Here is a 23,067-nt window from a genome sequence, read left to right on the forward strand (position 1 = left end):
AGAGTTCTGGAACATCAGAGGATTAAATAACCATAACAAAAAAAAAAGAGATAAAGTTATTCATGCATAATGCTAAGGTATGGGTATTTGGTCTTCTGGAAACAAAGGTGAAGAGAGCAAAAGCTCAGCAAGTCTCTCTTCACGTATGTCAAGGCTAGCCGTTCAGCACAAATTTATCCCAACATATAATATGAAGGATATGGCTTCTATGGAATCCTATGCTATATGGAGTTAACATAATAAGAGTAACATCACAGCTTATACATTGTGAATTATATCATAGAAGGACTGGGAACACATTACATGGACCAATGATTTATGCATTCAATGATGCAACTCTCAGAAGAGAATTATGGCAAGCAATCAAAGAAATCCATGGACAGATAAAAGGTCCCTGGGCGATAATGGGGGACTTTAACTGTGTCCTACATAAGAAGGAAAGAATAGGCAGCCCAGTCACAATGGCAAATATTAGAGAGTTAAAGAAATATACTAAGGAATGCTCATTGTTGGACCTTAAATTCACTGGAGCATTCTTCACATGGAAAACAACGAAGGTGGAGGGGATAGAGTACTCAGTCGAATTGATAGAGTAATGGTGAATGATGAGTGGAATCTTAAGCTACCTGCATCAGTAGTACATTACAGGAATGAGGGGTTGTTTGATCACTGCCCAGCCATTATAAGCTGGGACAAGGGAAACCAAACGAAGAACAAAATATTCAGGTACTATAATATGCAGAGCTTGGCACCTGATTTCAAGGAAAAAATTAAAGCTGGTTGGAGGACTGAAAGGAAGGGCACTAAAATGTTTGAATTAGTGGGAGAGCTACACAAAATCATACATACCTTACAAGAACTGAATAAAGATAGATTTAGTGAAGTATAGAGAAAGACAAATGAGGCAATGTAGAGGCTACAAAAATGCCAGGAAAAAATACAAAAGGACCCATGTAACAGTAAGTTGATAGAAGAAGAAGAAAAAGAAGAAGAAGAAGAAGAGACCCTATCCCAGGAATGCAGATCATGGAATAATGATTAGAGAACAGTTCATGAGGCAAAAATGCAAAATACAATGGCTAACTCAAGGTGATATGAACACAAAATTTTTCCATAGCATGATGAAGGCAAGAAGGATCTCCAATGAATATTCTCTATTGACACTGCAGATGGACAACACACAAATGAGTTAGATGAGATAACTAAGGCATTCATAACCTTCTATTAAGACCTGCTGGGAACCAAACAAAAAGATAAAGAACATGTATGCAGTAACTTGGTAAGACAGGGGCCTACAGTTTTTGCTATGCATAGAACAAAACTAATAAAGGAATTTACTGAGAAGGAAGTGAAGAAAGCATTATGGGCTATTGCTGAGGACAAGGCACTAAGATAATATGGGTTTGACAGTCAATTCTTTAAAGATGGTTGGGAAATTGTAGGTAAGGATGTGGTAGATGTTGTGCTAGAATTCTTCAGGAATGGAAAAATGCTCAAATTATGGAATAACACAGTAATTACCCTCATACAAAAAGTGCACATGCCTCCAGTGTAGGGATTAAAGGCCAATATCATGTTGTAATACAATAAACAAGATCATCTCCAAGATGCTTTGTAACTGACTCAGAATAGTTCTCCCTGAGCTAATATCAGAAAATTAAAGTGCATTTGTAGTTGGTAGGAGCATTGTGCAGAACATTCTCATCTGTCAAGATTTAGTAAGACTATACAACAGGAAAGCCAAAACCAAGAGCTGTTTGACTAAAATTGACTTCAAAAAAGCATATGATACAAGAGAATGGGGATTTGTAGAGGAAATGTTATATGCTATGAACTTTCCTGGAAGGTGCATTAAATGAGTGATGAATTGTATAACTACAACACAATATAGTATTGCTTTGAATGGGGGATTGTATAGAAATATTCAGGGCAAACGAGGACTGAGGCAAGGGGATCATATATCATCACTTCTCTTTGTCATATGCATGGAGTATTTCTCCAAAATAATGAGGAGGGTAGCAAGTATGCTAGGATTTGAATATCACACTAAATGTAAAGGGCTGAAACTGAATCATCTATGTTTTACTGATGGTATTCTATTAGTTTGTCAGGGAACATATCAGTCAGTATTGCTGATGCTTATAGGACTCCAGACATTCTCATGGGTGATGAACTGTATAACTATAACACACTATAGTAGTGCTTTGAATGAGGGATTGTATGAAGATATTAAGGCAAACACGGATTGAGGCAGGGGATCATATATCACCACTTCTTTTTGTCATATGCATGGAGTATTTCTCCAGAATAATGAGGAGGGTAGCAAGTATGCCAGAATTTGAATATCACACTAAATGTAAAGGGCTGAAGCTGAATTATGCATGTTTTGCTGATGAGGTTCTATTATTTTGTAAAGGAACATATCAATCAGTATTGCTGATGCTTAGAGGACATCAGACATTCTCAAGGGAATCAAGACTATGCACAAATGCAGGTAAATCCAATATCTTCAGTGCCAATATGGAACAACAAAGTCTGTTGGATCTATGTGAGTTAACAGGCTACTAGAAGGGGACATTTGTTTAACCAAAAATCTGAGTCTTTGGTCAAAGCTAAAAAGAAATTCGGGTTACTGATAATCAGAAGATGAAAACAAAATACTTTTGAGAATGATGGTAAAGTAGAAAATAGTTTTGTATTTCAGCAAGTTCCCAAAAATATTTCGTATCCTTATAGATGGTGAGTTCTTCTCCTTTTATAGCTAATCCTAGGAGAAGAGGTAATGCCTTTGTCTTAATGAGGCAATTATGAGCAATAAATGACATTAAAAGAAATGTTACACAATCATTTCTTTTTAAAACAAATATTCTAACGTATTTGATATTTAATGCTACATTTAAACTCTTTTACGTCATCATATTCGTATCTTCAACTTCTTCCGATCTTTGGTCTTTAGATGACTTGGATAGGTACGAGACTCGTACCTATTTTAGTAACGGTCCGCACCAATGTTGCTTTCTTTTTCCCTTATCTGTTGTCACCCGTGTCTCTTGGCTATTTATTGTGTTTTGACCGTTTGACCAGTCCACATGTCACGCCACATCACCTACAATGTAAAATCAGTTTTTCTCAATACAGATAGTCCCCCCACTTTCCATTTATTTATCAAGTAAATAATTGGGAAGTGGATTTTCATAAAAAAGGGAAGTTTTGTCGTAATTAATATTATGACAAATACTGACGCTTCAATTGTCCCTTCCATTTAATGCTTTACATACGTGTCACCTTCTGATTGATTCTGCAATTCTACCCTCTTTTTTCGAGACTTCTTCATTCACACTATTCATGAAATGATAGTTGCCTTTATTATAGGCTTTCCTTCATTGCACTTTTAAGTTTGACGGTTGTCATTATAAGCATTTTTAACCCTCTTTCGTTTACCTTCTTCTTCATAGATCTTCAACAAGCAATTTCTTACTTACTTGTATTTTCTCTCCCTTTTAGTACATCCTTCTTCAACAATGTCATCTCCAAACCCTAACCCTAGAAAAGTTCCAATTCTTGATCACTTCCCCAATGCCCCTACAAGACATAGGAGAGGCAGAGGAGGCAGGCTTCGAAGCTTGGGCCTAGGGTCTGCTCGTGATGGTTTATCTGGTCCTACTTCTTCTTCTCCTAATATCGGGAGTTCTATTCCAAAGACCCCTTCTTCTAAAGGTAAAGAAATCCTTTATTCTTCTCAAGAACCTTTAGTTGATGAAATTGTTCCCAGTGATTTGTCTTTTGGGAGTGATAGAACGTCTCTTCAAAGGCAAATTGCAAATTTAGAAAAAACTGACACTTATCCTTCATTAGTAACCGAGCTTACAATCCCTACCATCAGAAGGGATTGTAACTGGAGCAATAGTCTACGAATGTCAATTCCTTCCCCAAATCAAAGAATTTCTTCCTTTAGAAATGGTTATTCTTTCGTTTATACTTACCCATTTACTTTGGGTTTTAATCCTCCGGTTGACCCAGTCATTATTAACTTTTGTCGTTTCTTTAAAATCTGTTTGGCCCAAGTCGGTCCCATAGTGTGGAGAGCAGTGGCTTGTCTGAGATACTTATCTGCCAAAGCCAATGTTGACTTCTCCCTTTCTCACCTTATTCATTTATACCATCCCAATTTAATGCGCCATGGGGTTTTTACCTTAACTGCAAGAAGCAAAAAGGTTTTGGTAAACCCTGAAGATGACAAGGATCGTGGATGGTACACTCGTTACGTTGCTGTACGTATGGTGGACTTGCTTGGTGAAACAAATATTCCCTTCCCTGAGAAGTGGAATTTTGCACGTAAGTTTCCTTTTATTTACCGCACCTATTTTTGAGAATTCTGATTCTTTTTCTCACTTCATCTCTTTTTGGTTTTTTGTAGCAACCATGGGAGATGTGGAACTTATTCCTAACTTCCGTGGTTGGGTAGATTCAATTTTGAAGATTTCTCCTAAGGATCAAAGAACTTGGAAATCAATTTCTTCTTTACATGGTTGGAAGGTGAAAATACATAGTATGTCCCTTTTTACATGTTTTTTTATATGCCAAGCACCTTTTTTTTTCAATGTTGATTATGTATCCTTCTTTTGATCAGGATTTGGTGTTAGAAGAATGACAGCTGAAGTAGCTATGGCCATTCGCATGTCCGCTAATGCTGCACTTGATTTGAACAAAGCTCGAGCTTCGCTTCCCAAAAGGAAAGCTATAGGAGAAAGTTCTGAGAATGAGGAAGAAGAAGATACCTCTTTAATTTCCAGGCCAAGAGTTAGGAGACGAGTCATTAATAGTGATGAAATTGAGGATACCCCTGCTCAAACTTCGTCCACCGAGCCTGATTTTATTCATTCTGACGAGGACACCATGCCAAAAGATACTGATGAATTAACTCAGTGTCTTTTTTATAGTGGTTTTGAGAGTGGCGAGCCTGAACCTGTTTTTGATGAAGCTCCTCTCTCCTCATTCGTTCCTATTTCCTCCATTACTTTGCCAGTTTCAACTGCACCTGCTTTCGCTCCTGTGCCAGTTTCTTCATCTTCTCCTTCCATCCCTTCTTTGACTCTTATGGATCCTACTACTGTGTTTTCCTTTTCTACTACTCCTCCTTCCATGGCTCCTCCTCCCTTCGTTCAGCATACAGAGGAGGGTTCTAGCAGTAGAACCATGGCTATGAGAAGTGTTACTCTTGAAGTTCCTGCCAACCATAGCCTTTTGAGAAAGACTGGTAAAGCTGATGTTTGGCTCGAGCCTCTAATCGGTGATATTGAGAAGAAGAAGATGGAGAGCCACAGCTGCCTGACTCTGATGAATGACATAGTTCATTCTACTTTGAAGGTATTTTTCCTTTACCAACAAGTTTTTTATTTTTGATCTACAAATCCTCATTTCTATGAGTTGTCTCTGTAGGCTAACCTTATTGGTACCAAATTGATGGGAAGAATTTCCCTTCTGGAAAGAAAAACCCGTGAGTCTGAAAAATCCATCCATGAGGCTGAGGAAATAGCTAGGGGAGCCCAGCTTGAAGCAGCTAATTGGAAAGAACAGTTTGAGAATGCTCAGGGGATCATAGAGGAGTTGCAAGAAAGTAGAAATCTCCTGGAGCAGCAAAAGCGTGGTTTGACTTCTGAACTAGCGACTGTCAAGGCTTCTTCAAGCCAATTTAAAAGAGATAAAGAGCTTTTGGAGTGCTCAATGTCAGAACAATTATCAAAGGCTAGTGAAGAAGTCAGGGAGATTAAGGCCCTTTTAGCCAAGAAAGAAGAATATGCAGGAGAATTAGTGCAAAGCTTGACTCAAGCCAAGATGCCTTACATACCTCCTCTGACGAGATTCGAGCTTTGAAGAGCTCTCATGCCTCCCTTGAAGCTTCCCTTGATTCCCATTGAGCTGAACATCAAATATTGAAGAATGATCTTGCTATGTGGGAAAGGGAGTATGGACTTCTGGAGGAGAACTTCAACATAGAGGTGAGTTGGGCTTTCCTGAAATCTCGCCATGATGCTCTGATGGAAGCTGCTCAGGAAAACTTCGATTTGCAATCTGAATTAGCCAAAGTCTTAGAAACTATCGAGAAAAGTCAACAACCTGTTGATACTCCTTCTCCTACACTTGAGGCTCCTGGAACGGAAGAACTTTTAAATGAAGAAGTGGCTACTGCAGAAATTGGGGTTGCAATTCCTGCTCCCGAGGGTGAAACTTCTATGACACAGTCCATAGAAGCTGAAGCTCCTGTGACTCTTGCTTCCCTCGGTGATTTCAACATTCCAAGCCCAATTAAAATTGCTCCTGAAAATGAAATTGCAACTTCTGATATTCCAACCCCTTCAGTGACTAGCTGAAAATGAAATTGCTGTTTTTGTTTTTATTAATTGGTGGTGTTATCCCTTGGCAACTTTAAGGGATCTTTTGACGAAGTCCCCAGTTATCATAATGGGGCATTTGTAAAAAACAAATATTTTGCTGACTAAGTTTGTACTTAGTCTTTTATATTAATAAGTTTTTATTGGTACTTCCGTATATTTTATTCTTGCCCATTTATCTAGGACTTATAGAATAGCTTAGCATTTTTATCCTTTTAAAATGCTTTATGATTCTTTTCATGGATTATCAACATGAGGCTTATAAAAGAGGGCCCTTTTATTTTATCGACACTTAATGAAGAAGACATCTCAACTTCATAATGGTGTTATAATACGATGAAAGAAATAGGAATACATATGTTTTGTATGAAACAACTTTGGCAAGTTTCTATTCATGAACTTTAACAAGTGTTTGACTATTACATGTATTACAATACATCTACAACTTTCTCGTAACTGTTTTTCTTGTAACAGATTTGTACATAACATAGAATAAACAAGGTTTTTCTTCATAACCTGTTTCAGTACATAGTCATGACCCTATCTTTATATATTAAGAAGGGTTTGAGAGGTGACTTTGTTTATGAGTTTGAGAGATGACTCTGTTGTTCTCATGAATGCTGAAGACTTCGTAACTTTTTCTCAACCACTTGTCTCTTTGTGGCCGACTTTTGTTCGATATTCGTATCTGCACTTCTACACGTATCTGTGTACAATATGTAGTCCCCCAAGTGTTTGAGCGGTGAAGTATGAAGCCTCGAGCACTTGTTTATTTCTTTTACTTTGGCCCTTTTCTTGAAACATAAAGATATACGGGATTCGGGGGTGCGATTATAGATGAAGACTGCCTAACTCGTGTGTATTTCCATCAGATTAATTGTAACCCTGGGCTAGGAATTTAAGAATACTCCATTTTGCCTTGCAGGTTGTGACTCATCATTTGGCACGAGTTAGGGTATTTTGCCTAGCATCTAAAATCGTTAGTAAAATATTAATAATCCAAGAGAGAAATTTTAACATGGTGATACCTGACCGTAGGTACTTTCTCAAAAGTAATATCTTTTTAAATGGACGACATTCCAATGTAAGGGTAAAACTTTGCCGTCCATTGTCTCCAGCTGGTACGCTCCTTTTCCCGCAATGTCACGGACTTTGTACGGTCCTTCCCATGTTGGACTTAGCTTTCCTGAGTTAGCAGCCTTTGCAGATTGGAACACCTTTTTAAGCACGAAGTCCCCAATTTTGAAAAATCTGAGGCGTGCTTTCCTATTGTAATATCGTTCAATTACTTGCTTTTGTGCTGCCATTCTTATCAATGCAGCTTCTCTTCTTCCTTCAAGTAAATCAAGGTTGACCCGCATCTCTTCATCATTAGATTCCTCCGTTGCCTGATCGTACCGTGTGCTTGGCTCACCTATTTCAACTGGAATTAAGGCTTCCGCACCATAAACCATTGAAAATGGTGTTTCTCCAGTGCCTGTTTTGGTCGTTGTACGATAAGCCCATAATACTCCAGGTAACACCTCAGGCCAATTACCTTTTGAATCCTGTAACCTCTTCTTCAAGTTGTTGATAATGACTTTGTTATTAGATTCCGCTTGTCCATTACCTACTGGATGGTATGGCGTAGACATTATCCTTTTGATCTGCCAACTTCGAAGAAATTCTGTGATTTGAGCTCCAATGAATTGTGGTCCATTGTCACACACGATCTCCTTTGGTGCTCCAAAGCGGCATATTATATTTCGCCATATGAAGTCTTTAACTTCCTTCTCTCGTACCTGTTTAAATGCCCCTGCTTCTACCCATTTAGTGAAATAATCTGTAAGTACAAGTAGAAACTTTACCTGACCTTTTGCTTGTGGAAGTGGACCTACGATATCCATTCCCCATTTCATAAAGGGCCACGGGGCTATAACAGGATGTAGTAACTCAGCTGGTCTGTGCATATTGTTGCCGTACCTTTGACATTTATCACATTTGGACACGAAACTGGTTGCTTCTTCTTCCATCTTAGGCCAATAATATCCTGTGCGAATTAATGTTCTTACTAGTGACCGTACCCCTGCGTGATTCCCACAATGTCCTTCGTGCACTTCTCTCATCACATATTCTGTTTGAGAGGATCCGAGACACCTTGCTAGTGGTCCACCGAACATCTTTCGATAAAGATTTCCTTGATATAAACAATATCGAGCAACTTTTTTGCGAAGCGCGTGAGCCTTTCCTTTGTCATTAGGTACGGTACCGTGCTGTAAAAAGGCAACAATTTCGTTTCTCCAATCCCATGTTAAATGATTAAAATTTACCTCGTTTTTATCAGATTCGAGAATGGAATGAAATAAATGTATGACTGAAGTATTTGTATCGTTTGCTACGTCTGCTGCAGATGCGAGATTTGCTAAAGCATCTGTCTCTACATTCTCATCTCTTGGGATCTGCACTATTTTCCAAGTTTGGAATTGCTTTATTAACTCCCGTACCTTTGCGAGATATTCTTGCATTCGCGTCTCTCTGGCTGCGTAAGTCCCCAGCATTTGATTGACCACGAGTTGAGAATCACTCTTGATTATAATCTGTGTTATGCCGAGTTCTCGTGCCAATTCTAAACCTGCAATTACAGCCTCATACTCTGCTTCATTGTTAGTTATAGAATGACATTTTATAGCCTGTCTAATGGTCTCACCCGCAGGTGGTACGAGGACTATTCCTAAGCCTGCCCCTTTTACATTAGATGAACCGTCAGTGTATAAAACCCAAGTCCCCGGGTTCGCACCATTAAAAACTAATAATTCTTTTTCTGCTTCTAAATGCATCCCCTGGCTAAAATCAGCCACGAAATCAGCTAGTACTTGAGACTTTATAGCGGTCCTGGGTTGATAAATAACTTCATATTCACTTAGTTCTATAGCCCATTTTGCTAATCTTCCTGAAAGTTCGTGTTTATGCAAAATATTTCGAAGCGGAAAAGCAATAACTACATTAATGGGATGACATTGAAAATAAGGTCTTAATTTTCTAGATGCCATGATCAACGCTAATGCTAATTTTTCTAGCTGTGGGTATCGTGTCTCAGCTTTCAATAAGGACTTACTTATATAATAAATAGGAGATTGTTTACCTTGGTCCTCGCAGACTAAAACAGCACTCACCGCGACTTCAGATACGGCCAGATAGATGAGAAGTTTTTCCCCCACCTTTGGTTTTGCCAACAACGGTGGTTTTGATAAATAAGCTTTCAAATTTTTAAGGGCTTGTTTACAATCTTCATTCCATTCAAAATGATCTTGCTTTTTGAGTGCAGAGAAAAACTTAAAACACCTTTCTGAGGATTTGGAAATAAATCTCCCCAAAGCTGCAATTCTTCCCGTTAATCTTTGTACTTCCTTTTTATTAGTAAGGATATCAGAGATTTCTTCTATTGCTTTGATCTGAGAAGGATTCACTTCAATACCACGGTTAGAAACAAGAAAACCCAAAAACTTACCTGATGCAACTCCAAATGCACATTTTTCTGGGTTGAGCTTCATATTAAATTTTCGCAAAATTTCAAATGTAACAGATAGATGAGAAATATGATCATGAGATCGCTGGGTTTTGACGAGCATATCGTCTATATATACCTCCATTGTTTTCCCTAAATGTTCTTGGAATATTTTGGTGACCAACCTTTGATAGGTTGCCCCAACATTTTTGAGACCAAAGGGCATTACTTTATAACAGTAAGTCCCCCTGTCTGTGATGAAAGAAGTATTTTCTTCATCACCAGGATCTATTTTAATTTGATTATATCCCGAGTATGCATCTAAAAAACTTAAAAGTTCATGACATGCGGTTGCATCAATTAGTTGGTCTATATGCGGTAAGGGAAAGGAATCTTTTGGACAGGCTTTGTTTAGATCGGTATAATCCACACAAACGCGCCACTTACCATTTTTCTTGGGTACGACCACCGTGTTAGCTAGCCAATTAGGATACTTTACCTCACGGATCGATCCGATTTTTAATAATTTTTGGACCTCATCCTGAATCACCTGGTTCTTGAAAGCACCTTGCTTTCTTTTCTTTTGCTTTATTGGTGTGAAAGAAGGGTCCTCATTGAGTTTGTGAGTCATCACATCCGGTGGTATCCCTGTCATATCAGCGTGGGACCAAGCAAAGCAGTCTAAGTTAGCTTTTAAAAATTCAATTATCATACCTCGCATGTTTAAGATTAAATTGGCCCCGACATAAACCTTCCGTTCAGGCCATTGCTCAAATAATATCACTGCCTCGAGCTCTTCAATTGTCGTTTTGATGCTTTCATTTTCTTCAGGTTCCTGAATTGTGTCAGGCCTTGAGTCCAAATCTGTCTTTTCTTATTCAGCTGAAGTTTGATCTTTTTTACCTTCAACTGTTTCCTGTAATTGCTATTTTTCTTTATTTACGGTGCTCGTACTTGTTACAACGTTGATACTTCTAGCCATCTGCTGATCCCCACGAATTTGTCAAATTCCCCATGGTGATGGGAATTTAATAACTTGATGTAGAGTTGATGGGATAACATCCATATCGTGTATCCAAGGTCTCCCCATGATCATATTGTAGGCCATTTCCATATCAACTACCTGAAATTTAATTTCTTTAACAACACCCGTAGCAAAAGTTGTTAGAATTACCTCTCCTTTATTTACTACACTTGAATTGTCGAAGCCTGACAAGGTGTGCGCCTTGGGTATCATTTTGTCTTCAGCTTGCATTTCACGTAATACCCTTAGTAATATAATATTTACAGAACTCCCCGGATCAATCAAAACTCATTTTACATTAGTATCATGTACAAGTAAAGATATTACCAGTGCGTCATTATGTGGAGTTGTCACTCCTTCGGTATCTGCGTCATCGAACGAAATACTTTCATTCTCTAGGACCTGCCGCACCCATTTCCCGTGTGTAATTGTTACCTTAGAAACCTTGTTGGAGGCTGTGTAGGTTATGCCGTGAATATCTTCTCCCCCACTTATCACATTCACTGTCCTCTTGGGTGAAGGAGGTTGTGGTAGCTCTTTCCTGTTTTTCATATAAGCTTGTTTTCCTTTCTCGCTAAATAACTCAGTGAGGTACCCTTGCTTCAATAAATGATCCACTTCACTCTTCAAGAATCTACATTCTGAAGTTTTGTGCCCGTGATCATTGTGGAATTCGCACCAATGATCTGGATTACGTCTATTTGGATTTGACCGCATCTCTTTTGGCCACCGTACCTTATCTCCCATGCCTCTTAAAACAGCTACGAGATCGGAGGTAGAGACATTAAAATTATATCCGCCGAATCGTGCCTTTAAACTTCTGTCATCACCTTGTGATTCTTGTCTGTTTCGATCATTCCTGAACTTTGAAGAAGAACCAGAGTCCATGTTCCTTGATTTTTGATCATATTGCTGGCTATCTTGTTTCGACCGTGGGTCTTTTCCTGCAGGTCCCATATATGGATCGTACCTTTTTTTACCTGATCTTTTTTCGGTTTCTGATCTTCGGGGACCACCCCTTTCTTCATGATGAAACTTAGGTACGGTATCATCTTCAATTCGCAGCTTCGTACTATACCTGTTGTAAACATCATTCCACGTGGTTGCAGGAAATTCTTGAAGGCTTTCTTTGAGTCGTCTCGTGGCTTCAGAACTTTTGTCATTTAAATTACTTGCAAAGGCTATTGCAGCCCAATTGTCAGGCACATGAGGTAGAGTCATTCTTTCATGCTAGAATCTATCAACAAAATTTCTAAGCAACTTCGAATCCCCTTGTTTGATTTTGAAAATATCTTCCATTCTTTTCTCAACCTTTTGTGCTCCCGAATGTGCTTTAATAAAAGAATCTGCAAGCTCAGCAAAAGAATTAATAGAATTTTCAGATAAAAGAGAATACCAGGTTAATGCACCCTTGGTGAGTGTTTCTCCAAATTTCTTGACCAGTACTGATTCAATTTCTTGTTTGGTCAAGTCGTTGCCTTTCACGCCTGTTGTAAATGCAGTCACGTGGTCACGTGGGTCTGTAGTACCATCATATTTCGGGATGTCAGGCATTTTGAACTTTTTCGGAATTGGAAGGGGAGCAGCACTTGGCTTCCATGGTTGTTGTGAGTATTTGTCCATGTCTACTCCTTTTATTACAGGCGGAACTCCAGGGATTTGCTCAATACGCTCATTTTGTTACTTAATCTGTTTCTGCAAGGTTAGTACTAAATTTTGCAAATATGAATTATTTGAATTACCTGGTCCCCCTTCCTGTGGTTCACTGGGGGTTGCTCCATTTCTAGAATTATCAAGACCAGAACGGGGATTCTCCAATGTATTATTATTAGGAGTTGGTGTGGGTGGTGCAGCACGCAATCGACTAACAAGTTCCTGAAGAGCTTTGCCGACCTGTGCATCAATTAGCTTTTGTAAAGCTTCAGTTGTAACTCCTTCAAAGTGTTCAGATTGTTCTTATTGATCAACACGCGATTCAGTAACAGGAGAGCCTTCACGAGATTGACGTGGTGAATCTGGAGGGGAGGGAACCACGTCACCTTGATTTTGATGGATTTGATTTTCATGGTTTCCTAGTGTGTTATTACTGTTATTGTCGGTGTTGTTATTTGACATGGTGACGATAATGGACAAGATATAGCTTAAAAGAAAAGATTATCAGATTTCCGGTAACGGAACCAATTTGTTTAACCAAAAATCTGAGTCTTTGGTCAAAGCTAAAAAGAAATTCGGGTTATTGATAATCAGGAGACGAAAACAAAATACTTTTGAGAATGATGGTAAAACAGAAAATAGTTTTGTATTTCAGTAAGTTCCCAAAAATATTTCGTATCCTTACAGATGGTGAGTTCTTCTCCTTTTATAGCTAATCCTAGGAGAAGAGGTAATGCCTTTGTCTTAATGAAGCAATTATGAGCAATAAATGACATTAAAAGAAACGTTACACAATCATTTCTTTTTAAAACAAATATTCTAACGTATTTGATATTTAATGCTATATTTAAACTCTTTTACGTCATCAGATTCGTATCTTCAACTTCTTCCGATCTTTGGTCTTTAGATGACTTGGATAGGCACGAGACTCGTACCTATTTTAGTAACGGTCCGCACCAATGTTGCTTTCTTTTTCCCTTATCTGTTGTCACCCGTGCCTCTTGGCTATTTATTATGTTTTGACCGTTTGACCAATTCACGTGTCACGTCACGTCACCTACAATGTAAATTCAGTTTTTTCCCAATACAACATTACCATTTAAATATCTGGGTGTTCTAATTTCAACTAAAAAGCTGAATGGTATAGACTGTGAGATGCTAGTAGATAGGATGACAACAAGAATTAAAATATGAGGATCAAAACACTTATTATACGCAGGTAGAGTGCAGCTTATCAACTTCAGTGCTAAGGCATGTTCATACATATTGGGCATCCATCTTCCTATTACCAAAGGTAGTGATGATACAGATTATAATAGTGTGCAGAAATTTCCTATGGGATAGGAAGGAGGTAAGCAACAAAGCACCATTGATAGCATGTGATTTGGTAGACCAAAGGAAGTGGGAGGAAAATATGCTCTGTGAGGGACAGATTTGCACAAGGGTATGTAGAATGCGGGTGGTTAGCAAGAAATGGCAAATATAATATCAAAAGTGGCTACTTATGGAGACTAGGAAGTATGGAAAATTGGCCTTGGAGTAGATGGGTATGGAACAAGGAAAATTTCCCCAAACACATCTTCATACGCTGGCTGGCTGGACATGGAAGATAGTTAACAAGAGTGAGATTGCAGAAAATGGGGGTAACACAAGATACAATATGTACAATATGTGACAGTGCACCTGAGACGATAGAACTTCTGTTTTTTGATTGCCATTCTCAAGAGATTGCATGCAGGAAATGACAAAATGGTTGAATATTGGAGTGCAGAATACCACATTACAAGGTATATGGAGAAGGTTAACGATAGGGGTCAAAGGTTAAAATTGCAGAACACTGATAAAATCAATACTAGCAGCATTGGTCTATGCTATATAAAAGGAACGAAATGAAGCACTATGACACCAAAGAGTCCCTAATCCTGGAACAATTTGTACTCAAATTCAGCAGGTCTGCAAAGTAAGGAATGGTAGAATAGGAAGTAAGAAAGGAAGTAGAAGGGATAGGGAGTGGATAGAGGATCTGTATAGGAAAAAGCTATAGCTCCAAAAAGAACCTTAGACTAGTTTTGCGACTATGGAAATTTATAGGTAGAAATACCTAGCTTCCATAGTTTGTACAGTTTTAAATATATACCTCATACTGTTATTGTTGGGATGATTAATAATATTTTTTTCTTCACCAAAAAAAAAAAGGCATAAAATCAAGAATTACCAACGATGCTTGCACGTATAGAAAAAAATATAAAAGCTTAACGTAAATGCAACTTAGATATTCGAATGTAGTATCTTACAAAAATAATTTATAGCATTTTTGATGACTGGCTATGCTCCTAAGTCCGTTTCAACTTATATGGCGACGAGTAATGAAATTTAATAAAAGAAATAATGACTTTTGAAACCTATGTTCTTAAATAAATCATACTCCCTCCGTTTTAATTTATGTGAACCCATTTGACTGGGCACGGAGTTTAAGAAAAGAGAGAAGACTTTTGAATTTGTGGTGTAAAATAAGACACATATATTTTGTGTGACTATAAATCATTGCATAAAGGTAAATTGTTTCCAAATAAGGAAAGGGGTCATTCTTTTTGGCACGGACCAAAAAGGAAATAGGTTCACATAAATTGAAACGAAGGGAGTATAATATTTGTATAATTATAAAATCTTGTGATTTTAAATATGTCATAACATTTTGTGGGTTATATCAGTTTGTCACTAAGAATAAACTTGGGAATTTAAGTTAAGTTGATTAAAAATTTAGAAATTAAAGAAGTTATTCTTTTTAGAATGAAATAATAAAATAATATCATATAGAATGGAAATGAAAGTTCTTATTAATTAAATAAACTGACAATTTTCCTTACGAATTATATTGGAATAGTAGCACAACAAAATGGGCCACATTATCTCATACAATATTTGTAAAAATAGCACGATATAGCCAGTTTTCAGACTGATCATTTAAAAATAGCTAGCGTTTATCAAGTCAATAAAAAATAGCTACTATTTTTCTGAAATAGAGACTGGTCGAGCATAATATACTGGAGTTCGGTGCACTTGTATATGAACACCAACATATTATGTTGGACCGACATACTTTGCTGGCTCCAGTATAATATACTGGAGACTGGAGCACCGGTGCTCCAAACTCTAGTATATTATGCTGGACCGGTATACTTGCTAGAACTCCAGTATATTATACTGAAGTTCTAGTGTACTTATGCTAGAAGTCCATCATATTATGCTGGAGTTCCAACATACTTATCCTGGAACTCCAGTATAATATGCTGGAGTTCAAGTATACTTATGCTGGAACTCCAGCATAATATACTGGCGTATTTTTCGAGTTTTGAACAGTGTTTTCGCTCAGATTTATATTTACATAAAAAGTGGCTAAATTTCGATTACCTTTGAAACTGTGGCTATTTTTGAATGACAACTTGTAAATCTGGCTATATTTGAATTTTGTCCTGTTCCACTGAAACCTAAATAATTATATTTTGGACTCAAAATACCTTTATACAGTTAAAAAAGAAGAAGTTACATTTCTAACTAAAACGCAGTAATACTGCATTTTAGTTTAACGGAAAGTTAGCCGTTAAAGGAAAACGTAGTATAATACTGCGTTTTAATTAATAAATCCGCTAAAACGCAGTATTATACTGCGTTTCAATATTTACTGCATTTCTAACGTTTTCCTTTAATACTGCGTATAAAACTTTTTAATACTGCAGTATAATACTGCGTTTTAGTTAGAAATGTAACTTTTTTTTTAACTGTATAAAGATATTTTGAGTCCAAAATACCATTATTTAGGTTTCGACTCCGTCTATTAGTAGTATCTTTAATTGAGGCAGAAGATCTTGAGTTCAGGTGCAGCAACGCATGGATATCTGATCCAATCCATAGCTTTGTTGCTGCAGTCTTGCAGATGAATATTGGTATTTTGTGAGAGTCATAACCCTAATAGCTGGACTCCTGATCACATCCACTATTCTTATACCATTTTCTGTTTTTACATGTTTGTATGTTTCTTTACATATTCATTTCATCACACAAAGGTTGCTTAAATTTGAAGTGACAGCGACCAATTGGTTTAATAGAAAACTAAATCTCTTGCCCCTTATTAATATTAAATTAAATGACAACTACTCTAAGTTATATTGGGAATATGGGGGGAAGGTACAAATAAACAAAGGGATAATGGCAAAAAGGGACACATGCCCTACATGTGAAGTTAGTTTGGAGACAAAGTGAAAGAAAGCTTAAAATCGTGCATAAACCATTCACATGGCTTGACATGATCTTCTTCTTCACCCTCCGATCCCTTCTCATTCCACAGCTCATCTTCCACATATTCAACTTTCTACACGATACTCCAATAATTAATCGTACCCTTGTACCTTTTTTTTCTTTAACTTTTTGTTCCCTAACAATAATTTCTTTTTCTATTTTTCTCTTAAATTTCTGACATATATATTCCTCGAAAATTGGTTCGTCGGAAATGTTTTCAACGGATTTTCCATATGAAACCATATTTTTTACGGCGTGTCCGATGAAAATTCCTAATTAAGGAGATAGGGTTAAGTGGTAAAATTTTCATTTTTGCATATAAATTCCTAGTCTTCAAATTAAAGTAACCCTGCTCACTCATAAATGGTTTTATAGCCGGGTGAAATATTTAACTGTAGTTACTTTGGCATATACAATCTATTTTCTTTAAATAAAATCACCTTTATTGATAGGACGTTAGGCGGACCTCTACCTATATAAAATAAGGAAAGAATTTTGATAAATTAAAGGGAACATGTTACCTTACCTTCTGGATATCTGTGTTATAAACGGGCTAACGGACTCTAAATTATTAAATTTCTAAGTCGGAGGAGATTTTAGTAAAAATTGCATGTTGGTCGCCCTCATTTAATTTATATCTATTTTTTTTAAAAGTTTTAACTTGTACCCACTTTTTAAACAACTTCAGCCCCTTTCTCCTCTTTCTTTTCCTCCTCCTTCGTTTTCTTCTTCTTCTTCTTCTTTCTTCAGCTGCTGTTGGTGCTACTATGAAATTTCAGCAAGTATGTTTATCAGATTGTTTAAAAATAAATTATAAATAATTAAGTAAGTTAGTAGACAATAATTTATGTATATTTTCACGTAATTCTGTTCTTTTCACGTTTATTGTTTCCAAATTTTTTGATTTAGATACTGTTGACAATTGAATTATTTTATGGTAGTTATACACTAGGAAAGAATAAGGTGATTATATATCTAGTATGTTAGAAAGCTTTTTCAAAAACTTCAGCTTATATAGTGCTGAAGTTTTTACAAATGAACTAAATAACTTCAACATCTTCTGCTGAAGTTTTTGAAAAAGCTTATCCAAGACAAAAGAACTTCAGCTTATTTAGTGCTGAAGTTTTTACAAATGAACTAAATAACTTCAGCATCTTCTACTGAAGTTTTTGAAAAAACTTATCTAGAACAAAATAACTTCAACGTATTGCCTTTGGTACTTCAGGCCCGTCTACTAAAATGCTGAAGTTTTGCGTGATTGCCTTTGCTGCTTTAGCCCCGTATGCTGAAGTTACGGAAAAAAGTGAGTACACTTGTAATCTTTTTGCAAAGCGGGTATAAGATAAATCATGACCCAAAAAGCGAGTATAGATACAAATACCCCAAGATTTTATAAGCACCTTCTTTTGATAGGTATATTTGTTAATTTTTTGCAAGAATAAATGAGAGTTGATAAAAAATGGGAGGGCACTATCAATTCACGCATTGATGTAATGAGAAAGTTTGTGGATTGATGCCCTAAAGCTGATGGTAGCATGTGATGACATCTAATCTCATTCATCAATCGGTGTTCAATAGCACGTGCACGACAATCTGCTTTGTATATGGAGGAATGTTCTTTCTTAATTCCTTTTAATTCTAATGCATATAACTTTGAATGTCCGCGTACCAAAGGTCTTTTTTTCCACTCGATATTCGATATTCGTGTTGGGTTTTGATTAATCCGAATTCCTGCTAAGAAATCCTACTTTGAGGGTGAAGTATTCCCTGTCAAATGCGTTGATATATCCATCACAAATTTAAATCCTAACTAATATTGGAGGAGTACTTATCATTGTGCCATAATCTTAGGTGAATTTGTGTTTCTCACGATCCCGATTTCTCACCTTAGGATGTCGTGATAGCACCTAGTCTTTTAGACTAGATAAGCCTAACATTTAATAATAGCTTAACAGAAATAACCAACTGAGATACTAAAATAAAACTGATAAGCTCATATAATTCCCAAAATAGAACATCAACAATATAATTCCCAAAACCGGTGGAATTGAGTCATAAGCTCTACATAATATTATAAAACCTCTACTACAACACTATATGATAAAGGAAATAACAATAATGAGAAGATAACGGAAGGTGATTCTAAGGCATGCAGATGTCGAGCAGGTATACCTTGAATTCTCTAGAAAGCAGTTAATCAATCAATCACTAGCGTCCAGCACGGGCAGACATACCTGGATCTGCACAAAAATATGCAGAAGCTTAGTATGAGTACACCACAACGGTACCCAGTAAATATCAAGCATAATCTCGGTAGAATAGTGACGAGGCCAGGTCAATACACCTACTAGGACAAGATAAGTGGAACAAAATATAATAACGAGAAGTAACAGAAAGTAGAGAAATGAATAATAACAAAATAGTTTAATAAAGTAAGTTAATGACATAATCTAAAGCAAAAAGGCAACAAGAAGGGAACACATAATGAGAACCTCGAAAAATCAAATACAGACAAAAACATGTAAGACAAGAAAGAAAAACAACAAGAACTGTTTAACCAATAAACCTTTTTCTGGAATGTACAACAAAATCATAACGAAGGTACCACCTCATATTCACATTTCAAAATTTCAATCACAATCTTTCTTTATATCACCGCGTGAGCCTTACATTTAGTTTTTGAAAATTATTCTTCCTGAAATAGCTACACACGTTTTATCCCACCTTATCTCACTGCGCGACTTCAAGTAGTTCCCCTACTAGCAACATGCGTATCAAACCTACCTTATCTCACCGCATGCGTATCAACCCTAGTCTTATACCACTACATGCGTATCAATATCACAACACAATCACTACTTGCACCTACAAGTACCTATACGTCTCAACTTGCAAAAAAATCAACAATACTGATGTTTCCACAATAAGTAACCCATGGCTCAATCACAATGTTTACAATAATCTCAATAACAACAAGATAAATGAGGAATGCTCAACAAGAAAAGATCCTCAATAATTAACAACTTCACCTCAAAATGATAACGGCTTTTACAACTTCAATACCAGTAATTCATCAAGACGAAAATCCACGATTAACAACTTCAGGTAAGAGTAATTCAACAATAAATAGGTAATAAGACAATAAGGAAAGTAACAACTTCAATTAAAATATATGAGAGAAAATATAGCAAGCAAGAGGTAGAACAAAGTGCTAACAATGTCTAATAAGGCATGCAAGAGTGGATTAACACATGTAAGAGTAAACTATCAATGAAAGAGGTAACATGTTATAGAAATTCAATTTAAGGCATGGAAAGAGTCTAAATAACCTAAACCGGTCAAATACCACATATAACCTGTTTACACACTCGTTACCTCGGATACATGTCTTCCACATAATATAAATAGCACAAACAACCAAAATCCTAGTGGATAGATCTCCTACACAAGGTTAGACAAGATACTTACCTCAACTATACCAACTCAACCCTCGAAAATAGTTTTTCCCCTAAAATTTGCCTCTACAGGGCTATGTCACAATCCAAAATTCTCATCCTCGGGACCGTAATGATGCCTAACATTTCATTTGCTAGGCAAGTCAATATTTGCTATATCTATTAGCCAATTTTTAACAACTTCCAAATTAAATGATAATAATGAAACTGAATAGTTTGAAATAAGGTAATAAGCTAATAAGTGACTAAATCCAAATACAAATCTAGAAATTAGTGTCATGAGTATATGAGCATCTAGAATACTACAGGTAATGGTCTGAAATAAATATAACTGTCTGAATCAAAATAAACAACTAAAATAAAGTAGAAAGGGACTTCAGGGCTGCTGACGCCATGCGACTATACCTCAAGTCTTTATTAACAGCTTGATCCGAGCAAGTCTACTGAACGCCACTAGGACCCACTCCAGTATCTCCACAAGAAGTGTAGAGTGTAGTATGAGTACAATCGACCCCACGTACTCTATAAGTGCGGAGCCTAACCTCGACGAAGTAGTGACGAGGCTAAGCAGGTAACTTATAATAACATGTACGCAATAATAATATTATTTATAGTAATAATAATAATAATAATAATAGTTATTATTATTATTGTTATTATTATTATTATTATTATTATTATTATTATTATTATTATTATTATTATTATTATTATTATTATTATTATTATTATTATAGCAGAAAAAACACGAATGGAAATGAAGTAGTTAATTCATATTAACGAATTCAAAATCTAACTACCAGAGAACCTAGAATAACAAGTCGTATAAAATCATCTCAAATACCGAGGCAAATCCAACAGTCACAAACAAATATAAGTTTATATAGTCCGTTGCGGAGCAGAACCCGATCCCACCATATCATCATCTGTCAATATCATAATCCCTCCTTATTCTGCCATTTCAATTCATTACCTTTCAAATTTTCGTTGTATCATGCCAACTGCTCCGCAAACAATTTCAATCAACAATAGCAATTCAACAATCCAGATTACAAGAAGTTCTACATCAAGAAAGTAAATGTACGGAGCAATGAAGGATAACATGATACTCAAAGAATCTCTAACAACTCGAATATCTAAACTTTACCAACTCAATGAAATATACCAATTAACAACTCATACAAATAAAACTAAATTATTGAAGGCAACAAATGTTACGAAACTATAAGACAAGTAAAACCTAAGACAATTTAGATATGCAAGAAAAACAAGTAGAGATAAGTTGTAACGACCCGAACGGTTGTTTTGAGCTCTAGCGTGTCATTCAGAGGTTTGAGGTCTTGAGTAGCTTTACTTCAGGTATTATGAATTGTACGTGTGGTCGGAATTGAATTTAGGGAAGTTTAGAGTTGATTAGGATGGAAAATTTTCATTTTGGAAGGTTTAAGTTAGAAGAGTTCACCAAGGTTTTACTTTTGAGTAAACGACCACGGAATCGAGATCTGAAGGTTCCAATAGGTTCGTATGATGATTTTGGATTTGGGCGATTGTTCAGGTTTAGTTTCGGGTTGCCCATGAGCATTTCAATGCCTATTATGGAAAGTTGACATTTTGGAAGTTCTAGAATTTCATAAGTTTGGTTTGAAGGGAATTTTTATGCTATCGATGTTTGTTTGGAGTTGTGAGACTTGGAATAGGTTCGTGTCGTGATTTGTGACTTGTGCATAAATTTTGGCATCATTCTAGGTTGATGTGATATGTTTCGGCGCGAGCTGTAGTAGTTGAAAGTTCATAATTTCATTAAGTTTGATTTGAGGTATGATTCATAGTTTTGATGTTGTTTGGTATGATTTGAGTCCTCGAGCAGGTCCGTGTTATGTTATGGAACTTATTGGTATAATTGGACGGGGTCCAGGGCCTTGGGTGTGTTTCAGGATGGTTTTGGGCAATTTTTCTTGGTTTTGTGATTGCTGGTGTCCAGTTCTGGTTTACTTCTATGCGATCGCGTGAGTAGCAATGTGATCGTGAAGGCTTGGTTGGGGCAGCTGAGATTTCACTCTATGCGTTCGCGCGTTGGAGTATGAGATTGCGCAGGTCAGTCCAGGCAGAGCAATGCGAACACGTGGTCTAGGCCGCGTTCGCGTAGAAGAAGTAAGGCAACTGGGTTCGCGCACGTGATTCTCTTCAAACGTGTGGGAAAGAACACGACCGTGTTGGCCTGGGAAGCCTATGCTTCGCATTTGCGTAGGCTTGGGTGTTGTTGCGTAGAGTAGTTTTTAGGGGCATTGAAGCTTGTGCTTCACGATCGTGAAGAAAGGACATCTGGGCAGTGTGGTTTTATAAATGGGAGTTTGGCTGTTTTCATTTCATTTTCCTCCATGGGAGCCGACCTTGGAGCAATTTTGGAGCACCATTTTCAACATCAATCACAAGGTAAGTGATTCCCACATATTTCAAGTTAAATACACGGTTTATATATATGGATTTAAACATGAAAATTAGTAGAAATTTGAATTTTGAAGAAAAACCTAAAAATTTGCATTTATGGATTTTGACCACAAAATTGGACATGGAATTGGGAATAAATTATATATTTGAGTTCTTAGTTTTATGCGTAAAGTTTATCTTGAAAATTTTTGGAATCCGGGCACGTAGGCCTGAGGTTGGCTTTATTAACTTTTGGAGCGGAGTTGCGAATTATTAGGAATTGATTTATTATGAGTATTAGAGTATATTTTTATTGGTTTTCACATAGTTTGGCTA

The sequence above is a fragment of the Nicotiana sylvestris genome, chromosome 6 (assembly GCF_000393655.2).
Source record: "Nicotiana sylvestris chromosome 6, ASM39365v2, whole genome shotgun sequence".
Taxonomy (NCBI): Eukaryota; Viridiplantae; Streptophyta; class Magnoliopsida; order Solanales; family Solanaceae; genus Nicotiana; species Nicotiana sylvestris.